This window comes from Suncus etruscus, chromosome 3 (genome assembly GCF_024139225.1).
Source record: "Suncus etruscus isolate mSunEtr1 chromosome 3, mSunEtr1.pri.cur, whole genome shotgun sequence".
Taxonomy (NCBI): Eukaryota; Metazoa; Chordata; class Mammalia; order Eulipotyphla; family Soricidae; genus Suncus; species Suncus etruscus.
This window is the reverse complement of record NC_064850.1, coordinates 65372601-65383904: the sequence shown is the minus strand read 5'-3', so window position 1 is coordinate 65383904 and position 11304 is coordinate 65372601. Positions and strand designations below refer to the sequence as shown.

The 11304-nt window shown below is 41.5% G+C and overlaps 2 pseudogenes; one reads left to right on the top strand and one right to left on the bottom strand.

Moving 5' to 3' along the window:
- Positions 1-8102: 8102 nt before the first annotated feature.
- Positions 8103-8195, top strand: LOC126004897 (uncharacterized; annotated as a pseudogene).
- Positions 8196-10320: 2125 nt separating this feature from the next.
- Positions 10321-10804, bottom strand: LOC126004223 (protein mago nashi homolog 2-like; annotated as a pseudogene).
- Positions 10805-11304: the final 500 nt, after the last annotated feature.

The following is an 11304-nucleotide window of genomic DNA, read 5'->3' as shown; positions in this document are numbered from 1 at the left end:
ACCTGTTAAGTCCTGGAGAATGATGCGCCGTTCAAAGACACCAAGACCACAGTCTCATGCAAAAACAGGGGGTTTATTTGCTTACAAGCATATGCAGGGGCTGTGTTAGAATCCAGCTTAAGCCAGAAACTGCGAGCCCTGAGCCATGAGCTTACAAGCTATATATAGTATTTTAAACAATAGAAAGGTACAGTAGATTGATTTGCTTTAGGAAGTACATGACATCTGGCATTTTCCCACAATTGTGAAGGGGGGTGGGTGATCAGGGCAGTCAGGAAACTCCCAGAATTGTCATGGATGCCTGTACGACCCCAGTGTTTTTGAGGGCCACGTCTAGCCCACTTTCCTGTCCTTGCCTGATGGCTGTTTCAAGCTTCCTTTACATTCCCCCCTTTTCTTTTGTTTGATCTCTAATCCTAGAGATCTGGGTTGTTTGATTAAGTGTCTTATATTGCTGCCTAATAATCATTAGGTTCTATAGTCAGTAATAGCAGCAGGAGCACAAGTGGGCCTGTAATGGCAGACATTAGAGTTGTTAGCCAGGGGGACTACTTGAACCAGGACTGAAACCAATTGTTTTGAACCCGGGATTTTTGTTTTAGCCTTTCTTGAAGGGGGGGTGGGTGATTACTGATTTGATTGGCCCCCCTTAAGAGCGCAGTTAATTAGCACACAATAATGGGAGGCCAAATTAAAAAACTTCAAGGGCAATGCAAGGCATTTTTCTTGCCTGACCCCTTCCCCAGCTGCTCTTCAAAAAGTGTGATTCACTACTAATCTGGTTATTACGATTCAGTTCCAACTGGAAGGGAGCTTCCAGTATGCCTGACCGGTGGTTTTACAGTCCCATGCTGTCATCTGGTACAGTAGGTGATTTTCATTTTGCCCCGGTCCAGGAAGTTGAGTCAGATGGATATGCAGGGGGGGTCCTTTGTAGTCTGTCCAGGCCACTGACCATCCAAGCTGCGGGCTTCTGAGAAGTATCTGAAAAAGACTTATGAAGAGGTTCCCCGGGGGGTTTCTCACTTGTTCTGTATCTAAGGTTTTTTACACCTAGTGTGTAACAATTAATGATAACACAAGTTAAACAACAGAAATCAAAGCATTATAGCATTATTAACAAACAGCTCTGAATTATTTTTAGTTAGACTAATGCTTACATTTATAATTTATGATCTGTTCCAGTACAATTATGAAAAATGCTTTCACACCTAGGTTACTTTACTTTAATTATAAAAATTATTTTTCTCTCCACCTCCACCTTGCACCTTACCAGATATTTGAAAAAATTTTGGCTCCTTCCTTTGCATAAACACAATATTACTGGAGAAATCTCCATTTGGGGCACTCCCAATACTCACAGAATTTTTGAGGATAGGGTGGGGACACAGCAGGTTTGTCACGTTACAGTTACTTAGGCTAGGCTGATGTAAGAACGAGTTGGTTCTCGGATGGCTGTTGTCTTCTCACCCACTGCAGGATTTTCCTAGAAGTAGCCTGTTCCACTCCTCTTCAGGGTTGGAAGAGACTCTGACCTCAAGTCCTTTCTTGAGACTGAGGGTGAGGGTGAGAGTGGCAGTGGCCAGTTAGTGCAGGTTCAGAAATCTCCCATTTCCGATTTCAGGCCATTCATCTTGATGTTTTCCTGGTTTTGTTAGCCAGATGCCTAAAGGTGCCTGCTTGTTACACCACCTCAAGCCTGATTATTTCCCCAAAAGAGGGCTTTGGGGTCCCCTTACTAATTTTAAGATTTCTTGTTTGCACGGGGATTACTCCTCATGCAGAGAGGAAATTTACCTGTTTGTATTTCATGCAAAGCAAACTGATGCCATGACATAAAAATGATATTAAAAGGTGCTAGGACGAGAGAAAAAGCAAATGTTACTTAATTTTGCACAGAAAATTCTAAACCTGATTATTGTCTGGAGGCTTTTACAATAAGATTTACAAAGTTCCTTGTGATACACTTATTAATATTCTTGGCAGTAAATAAATTTACATACAGAGAGTAGAAGTTTGCTTATTCTTCTGGACTCAGCTTAAAGCAGAAAACATATTAGACACCAGCAATTTGTATTTTACAAAATTTTCTGGCAGACTTTAGACCTTTTTTAAAAAAATTTACAATTAACAATTACTATATTTTTAAACACCTTTAAACTGAACCTCAGTATTTTAAATTTTTGATTATTTCCTTTTAAAACCTTTATATATATATTTTTAGGTATTTATAATACCTCATTATTATTTCATTTTCACCCAACAACATATGAACACTATAACATGGTTTAAAACATTTAAAATTATTTTGCACAAAACATTGGCTAATTCCTGATTTAGAGGCATTTTAATACTACTACTAATAATAATCATCATTATCATTATCATCTGACTTAATCTGATAGTTTCTTTTTTAGTACACCTCCTTAGTTCCTTTTACACATTTTTAAATTTTTCCTTTCTAAATTTACTTTACAAATTTTCTTCAGTTTTACCAACTGGCTACTTTTTTTCAGAGTTTTTTTTTTTTTTTTTAGTATTAAATTCACATTTTTTTATTTTGCATAACCACATATTTTTCTACATAAATAATATTTGATAAGACTTTTAATTAAAACGAACAAATTTTAAAAGCTATGCTTTATATGTATTTCATGTTAAAATTTCTATATGCCAAATTTGACAAGATTTTTAGACCAAAGCAAAACATAAATTTTTTTTAAAGTATTTTAAATTTACAATCTAGAGGAGTTATAGTTCTTTTTTTTTTTTTTTTTTTTTTTTTTTTTGGTTTTTGGGCCACACCCGGTGGTGCTCAGGGGTTACTCCTGGCTGTCTGCTCAGAAATAGCTCCTGGCAGGCACGGGGGACCATATGGGACACCGGGATTCGAACCAACCACCTTTGGTCCTGGATCGGCTGCTTGCAAGGCAAACGCCGCTGAGCTATCTCTCCGGGCCCCGGAGTTATAGTTCTTAAAGTCTGATTTTTCCACTCAATTTTAATTACTTTATTTTTCTGAACAACTTAGTACATTATTCAAAATGGTCTTTTGTCTTTAACTATTTTCAGACATAGCATTTTGTGAAGGAACTTCCTTAGGGAGAACTTCGCTCCAGGCTCAGGATATGCATGCACCCACAGAGACTCGGAGACCAAACTTGCTGTAATAACACGAGGGATTCAATACTCCAGCATGCAGGGACCGAATCTCATACCTCAGAGTCTAGTAGAGGAGATTCGGCCCCCCTCCAGAATTCAGCAAAGCTTTTGTAGGGTAAAAAAAAAAAAAAACATACAAATCATGAAACGCACCTGCCAGGAAGGAGGCATCTTGTTTACCATGTGTAACAGATGGGGCAGTGTCTGCCCCTGGGGTCATGTGCGTATTTTTGTTCTTCCCCTGACAGCATGTGCTTATCTAAAGTGAGGTAGGGGCTTTCCGAGAATTGTTGCCCAGATCTGGCTGTCTGGCGTTTGGTTAGTTCAAAGGAATGGGAGTTTTCAGGGAGTGGGGGAGTGGAAAGTTTCCCAGGGAGTTCTTTTATTTGTTATTTTCCAGTTCTTACTTATTAATTTTTATTTTATTTTTTACACCTTTTCATTTTGCAGTTTCTAAAAATTTATTTTACAATTTTTTACTGCTCTATAACTTATCATAGGTTCAAATGAGTTTACTGCAAATATACCCTGTTTATTGATTAAAATGCCAAATTTATGACAGTGTTCAGAACATATTATATTTTAAATTCCAGTTACCAAGTTACTTAGGCTTTACAAGATGCAACTTCAGCAAATGAGAGGTAGGTATTGTAACCATTCAAGCACTACAGCATAACTTAAGTTATAAAAACCTTAGAGATATTAAATATGACTAATATTACTTCAATTTTAAAAGGTCTGCACTTTATACAAATACCTAAAACTTTTATTTTTTAATTTTTTCCAATTAGAAAACTAATTGCTAGAATTACTTTTATCTGACAGGACCAAGTTTTCTTTGTTACACTTAGTAAAGACAATCTAGGCATTTTTACATTAAGACCTTAAAACCACATTAAATTTCATATTGTTATTTAGATTTAGTTATTTCAACAATATTAAGCATTCACAAGATTAACAATATTATCAAAACGCTAACCACAACATTTTTTACACAGTTTTGGCCTCTTAAAATTAATACTATTTTTAACAGAAATAGAAATATAAAAATTTGTATTATTCCCACATTACAATGCTGTCGGAACCTGTCTCTGAATTGATTGATAATTTCTTAGAGTTGGTGAAATTTTTTATGGCAGGTGGCATTTTTCAGTCTGTATTAGAACTCAGTTGCATCAGAAAAGTTAATTACAATAATTTGCAACATTTCCCACCAAATTATTCATTCTAAGAAACCTTTAAGTTAGAGGGATTTGTCAAAAAGAGATTTAAAGACCCAATTTTTTCTTCTGGACTCCCAGCCACTTCCATTTTTTTTTTCTTTGATATGTAAACCAGGGGGGGAGTTGGGTAAGTTTCCCTTTCTTGGATAAGCTCCAGTAAAGAATTTTTTAACTGACTAATTTCTTAGCTTCCCAGCCAGAAGCAACAAGATGGCAGCTCTCAAGATTTTTCTGATTTTCACCTTTTGGCTGAGGTGTTTAGTCACAAAGTCCAGCGCCTCCAGGACAAATTTAAGTCCTGCTGGCCAGCAAAGAGGCAGAGTTTGCGACCACCACCTTGCTCTGTCCCTAACAGAGCCTGCCTTGAAATACAAAAACACTATGAAACAGAAAATAACAAGAAGTATAGAAATGGCCACTTAACACCAATTTTTGCACCTCTGGGAAGTTCGCCAGCAAGAGACCTTAGACTGAGCAGTCTGAGTCTGCTCCATGGTTGACTGAGAAAAGGCAATAGATAATAACAGATAAGAAATCAGTTATCACACAAATTCCCCACACATTCTGCCAAGCACTTCACCACTCACACTGACCGGTCTTCACTCTCACTTTAAACTTTTACAAATTTCTTTTGCTCTTTGGGCCATGCCCAATGAACTCCACACCTCTCCACGACTGGGAGGGGTTTTTCCCTCACTGAGTAACTTCCAGTTTTGAAGAGAAAGAGACAGGAGAAAATGAACCTGAGAAGTGGAAAGCCAAAAAAAATAAAATAAAATAAAACCAAAACTAAAAATGAGATCAAAATGAAATCAAACCAACCTGAAGGATCTGCAAAGGGCTCACGCCCAGTTTGGAAAGCCCGGCCCGGACTTGCATTGATCCTTGGAGCTCAGTGGAGTCTCCTTCATTGGAGCCAAGATTTCTGTTCCCTGCCGAGGAGGCCTCGCCCGACCTCCTCCCTGATGAGAAGGGCCCCTCTGGCCACTTCTCCCTAGGGCTCCTCAATAAAAGCAAGTCACACAAGACAAAGAGAAACAACTCACACAAAACAGTAACAGACAGACAAAGTCTGACCTAGGTTCTAATTCTTGGGCAGTTTACAGATGTATACCACACTTACTTACAGAAGGGTATACTTACAGAGGGGGCTTCCGAGCGTCCTCGGAATCCCCAAACCTCACTGAGGCGTCCCTCAGATCAGTGACCTGCGGCCCTCTAGACACGTCTGTCAGCCGCCACCGAGAACCCTCACGGGCCCTTACGGCAGTCACAATGCCCACACCAAGTGCAAATTTTACCTCCTAGGCGCCGGTGTTCTCAGAACCCCGAGGTGAGGCTTTGATGTCCCTGAACAGGCGTGAATATCTCGCTGGGGCCTCCAATGTTAAGTCCTGGAGAATGATGCGCCGTTCAAAGACACCAAGACCACAGTCTCATGCAAAAACAGGGGGTTTATTTGCTTACAAGCATATGCAGGGGCTGTGTTAGAATCCAGCTTAAGCCAGAAACTGCGAGCCCTGAGCCATGAGCTTACAAGCTATATATAGTATTTTAAACAATAGAAAGGTACAGTAGATTGATTTGCTTTAGGAAGTACATGACATCTGGCATTTTCCCACAATTGTGAAGGGGGGTGGGTGATCAGGGCAGTCAGGAAACTCCCAGAATTGTCATGGATGCCTGTACGACCCCAGTGTTTTTGAGGGCCACGTCTAGCCCACTTTCCTGACCTTGCCTGATGGCTGTTTCAAGCTTCCTTTACACACCCATCACTAGTGCAACATTCCCATCACCAATGTCCCAAATCTTCCTCCTCCCCACCCAACCCCCGCCTGTACTCTAGACAGGCTTTCTATTTCCCTCGTACATTCTCATTATTAGGATAGTTCAAAACGTAGTTATTTCTCTAACTAAACTCATCCCTGTTTGTGGTGAGCTTCATGAGTGAGCTGTAACTTCCAGCTCTTTTCTCTTTTGTGTCTGAAAGTTATTATTGCAAGAATGTCTTTCATTTTTCTTAAAACCCATAGATGAGTGAGACCATTCTGCATCTTTCTCTCTCTCTCTCTCTCTGACTTATTTCACTCAGCATAATAGATTCCGTGTACATCCATGTATAGGAAAATTTCATGACTTCATCTCTCCTGACAGCTGCATAATATTCCATTGTATATATGTACCACAGTTTTCCATTGTGTATATGTACCATTTTCTTATCTCTCCAGCCCTGATAATTTTTTTTTTTTTTTGGTTTTTCGGGCCACACCTGTTAGATGCTCAGGGGTTACTCCTGGCTACGCGCTCAGAAATTGCCCCTGGCTTGGGGGGACCATATGGGACACCGGGGGATCGAACTGTGGTCCTTTCCTTGGCTAGCGCTTGCAAGGCAGACACCTTACCTCTAGTGCCACCTCGCCGGCCCCTATTTTTTTTATTTTTTTATTATTTTAGATTTTGGGCTATACTCAGCCGTGCTCAAGGCTTACTATACCTGGCTTTGTCCTCAGAAATCACTCCTGGAGGGGACCATATGTGATGCCTGGAATGATCCTCAATTAATCCTTTGCAAGGGAAGTAACTTACCTGCTGTACTATCTCTGTTATCAAGTTATTAAAGTAACTTTTTAAATCCCTAATTTTGAGTTACAAAGTATTGATAATCCTTATAAACATATTCTTGGGCCCGGAGAGATAGCACAGCTGCGTTTGCCTTGCAAGCAGCCGATCCAGGACCAAAGGTGGTTGGTTCGAATCCCAGTGTCCCATATGGTCCCCCGTGCCTGCCAGGAGCTATTTCTGAGCAGACAGCCAGGAGTAACCTCTGAGCACCGCCGGTATGGCCCAAAAACAAAAACAAACAAACAAAAAATATTCTTTGGGGTCCTCAGCCATTGTGTGTGTGTTTGTGTGAGATATCAGAGATCAAACTCAGGGACTTACTTTATACATGCAAGGGCAGCACTCTGTCTCCTACCCTTATCCCTAGCTTTATCACAAATGTTGACTGAAAGGGCACAGTTCACAGGGTCAGATTGAGATCATAGCAGGGAGGGCACTTGCCTTGCACCTGGTCAACTTGGATTCAATCTCTGGTACCCTATATGGTCCCCTGAACATAGAGCCAGGATAAAGCCCTAAGCACCCCCAGGTGTGGTTAAAAACAACAACAACAACAACAACAAGCATACGGGGCCGGAGAGATAGCATGGAGGTAAGGCGTTTGCCTCTCATGCAGGAGGTCATCGGTTCGAATCCCGGCGTCCCATATATGGTCCTCCCGTGCCTGCCAGGAGCAATTTCTGAGCCTGGAGCCAGGAATAACCCCTGAGCACTGCCGGGTGTGACCCAAAAACCACAAAAAAAAAAAAAAAAAAAAAAAAAAACAACAAGCATACAATGTAGAGCTCATTCATAGAGTGTGTGTGCTGGGGAGACCTTAGTACAAAGAGTGAAACTGGTGCCTGAAATCAAAGAATTGGAAACTATTGACTTAACATGTTGACTGGCACCTAACAATAACATATTTATTGAGTACAGCAAAGAATCATAATACGTTCATAGCATTCTCTAAGGCTTCATGCCCAAGTCTCACACATTCTACTTTGCAGTTTTTTTTTCTTCTTGTCTTTCACATTCTATTATTTACACCATGTGCCCCTAAAAAAGATGTCTACAATAATTGACTGTACCACCTCTTCTTCCCTATCCAAGCTCGTGCTCACTTCTGCAGCACATATACTAAAATTGAAATGATACAGAGAAGATTAGCATGGCCCTATCCAAGCTCAAGATCCACAGCTTTTCTTTCCCTTCCTTGAGTGGCTCTAGAAGGGAGAAACAAATACAACTGTAAAAAATTGCAAAGTCTAAGGATATGTAACTGGGCGTCTCCTGGCCTGCTATCAGCTGGAGGACAGAAGGAGGCAGTTCTGTGTAGAGAGATAGCGACAAGCCTGCCACAGTGTTGGGGCGGGTGCATTCTGGGACTTTCAGGCTTACTGGCACTTTGCAAAAAATTGTACCTTATCCTAGGCCTGAAGTGATGAATGGTATCAGTTCTTAGAATGTATCACCTTCCAAATTATATTTCTACTCACTCATTCTCTAGCTCTTAATTCATGTCTTTCTACATTTTTGTGTGTGTGTGTGTGTGTGTGTGTGTGTGGTTTTTGGGTCACACCTGGCAGTGCTCAGGGGTTATTCCTGGCTCCAGGCTCAGAAATTGCTCCTGGCAAGCACGGGGGGGGGGGGGGGGGAAACGGGACCATATGGGGCGCCAGGATTCTAACCTATGACCTCCTGCATGAAAGGCAAACGCCTTACCTCCATGCTATCTCTCCGGCCCTGTCTTTCTACTTTTGACTGACTATTCAGCAACTTATCAACCCAGAGGCCTCCAAATAATTGACATCACCATTTTTGGGGTTTACCATCCTTCATTTCTCTCCATACCTACAATGAGTTTTAGAAGCCAGAATCTTTGTTTTTGTTTTTGTTTTTTTTTTTTTGGGTCACACCCGGCAGTGCTCAGGGGTTATTCCTGGCTCCACGCTCAGAAATTGCTCCTGGCTGGCACGGGGGACCATATGGGACGCTGGGATTCGAACCGATGACCTCCTGCATGAAAGGCAAACGCCTTACCTCCATGCTATCTCTCCAGCCCCTAGAAGCCAGAATCTTGAAAAGACTTTTCTCTCATCTTCCTCCTATGTCAGCATTCTTCACTGGCAAAATCCCAATACTAGTTAAACCCAACTATCCACTTATTCTGGCAGAAGTAACCCCCCTGAAGGTTGCCGGGTATGACCCAAAAGCCGAGAGAGAGAGAGAGGGAGAGAGAGAGAGAGAGAGAGAGAGAGAGAGAGAGAGAGAGAGAGAGAGAGAGAGAGAGAGAGAGAGAGAGAGAGAGAGAGAGAGGGAGGGAGGGGCCAGGACTTTGCTTAATTATTAATTGCTTAATAACTAAACAATTGCTTAGCATAACTATTGCTTGTTCAACCACTGTCAATAGTATACACAAACAGTACAGAATGTCCACTAATTTCCAGGGAAGATATCCATGCCCAATGTAATCCACTCTTTCAGATCCCTCCTACCACTCTAACTATAAAAGACTTCAATTTTGTACACCCATTCTATTTGCTAATGGGATGCTGTTCAATTCACTAATCTTGTCATGAACCCAATTATACCTTCACATTTACTGCAATAAAGTTTTTTTTTTGTTTGTTTTTTTTTTGGTTTTTGGGCCACACCCAGCGGTGCTCAGGGGTGACTCCTGGCTGTCTGCTCAGAAATAGCTCCTAGCAGGCACGGGGGACCATATGGGACACCGGGATTCGAACCAACCACCTTTGGTCCTGGATTGGCTGCTTGCAAGGCAAACGCCACTGTGCTATCTCTCCGGGCCTAAGTTTTTTGTTGTTTTTTTTTTTCTAATAAAGTGTTTTTTATGTTTGTTTGTTTGTTTTTCACAGAAACTTATGTGCTTTATTGAAACAGAAGTTTAACAAAAACCAACTTATTTACAAAATAGCCCACTGGACCCAAATGAAGATAACTGTAAAATCCACTTATGTATTTTCCCACTTGCAGTTTGCATACAAAAAAGGCGTTTGTTTTACTTCCACAAAAATCTCACTACTGTAAGTAACAAATCCTTCCTTATCCATCCTTAAGTTAAATATAAAAACTTCCAAAATGGGCCCGGAGAGATAGCACAGTGGCGTTTACCTTGCAAGCAGTCGATCCAGGACCAAAGGTGGTTGGTTCGAATCCTGGTGTCCCATATGGTCCAGCGTGCCTGCCAGGAGCTATTTCCGAGCAGACAGCCAGGAGTAACCCCTGAGCACCGCCGGGTGTGGCCAAAAAAAAAACAAAAAAAACAAAAACAACAACAACAACAAAAAAACAACTTCCAAAATCATCCAGCTTAGATAGGTTAGATCTTGAAATGTAATCCAATAAGACTAAAAACTAAACATTTCAGGTCCTGTACCAAATAATAAAATACTCGAAGGCCTTCAGGATCCTTAGACTGGTTTACATCAATAAGAGAACCTATTTTTGATGTGGTAAAAGAAATATGTTCATCCCCAATTATAATTTCAAGCTCCTATCGACCAACCCTATCAGGAGGAGGCCACAGAGCATCATCTTCTTTCGTAATTTCACTGTCATCAATAATTCTCTTCAGTTCTTCCATTACACTTTTGTGTACATAAGCCTCTTTTCTGATCATGACATCATTTTTATAATTGCTGTTGTTGGCATATCTAAGCTTTCCATCGGGCCGGAACTCGAACTCCAAAAACTCGTGTCCAAACTTGCCCTTGTGTCCCACGTAGTAGCGCAGGTAGAAATCACTGGCCATAGACATTTTGGCTCCGGGAAAAGCGCGCCGAAGGCCCAGCCAACGTGCGCCCGGCGCCCGGAAGTAATAATAAAGTTTTTTTTTTTTTTGGTTTTTGGGCCACACCCATTTGACGCTCAGGGGTTATCCTGGCTATGCGCTCAGAAATCGCCCCTGGCTTGGGGGGACCATATGGGACGCCAGGGGATCAAACCGCGGTCCGGTCGGTCCTACGCTAGCGCTTGCAAGGCAGACACCTTACCTCTAGCGCCACCTTCCCGGCCCCCTTGATAAAGTGGTTTTTTTTTTTTTTTTTTTTTTTTTTTTTTGGTTTTTGGGCCACACCCGGCAGTGCTCAGGGGTGACTCCTGGCTGTCTGCTCAGAAATAGCTCCTGGCAGGCACGGGGGACCATATGGGACACCGGGATTCGAACCAACCACCTTTGGTCCTGGATCGGCTGCTTGCAAGGCAAACGCAGCTGTGCTATCTCTCCGGGCCCTAATAAAGTGTTTTTAAGGCAACAAGATGAAAGTGAACTTTGAGGGCCAGAGTGATAGCATAG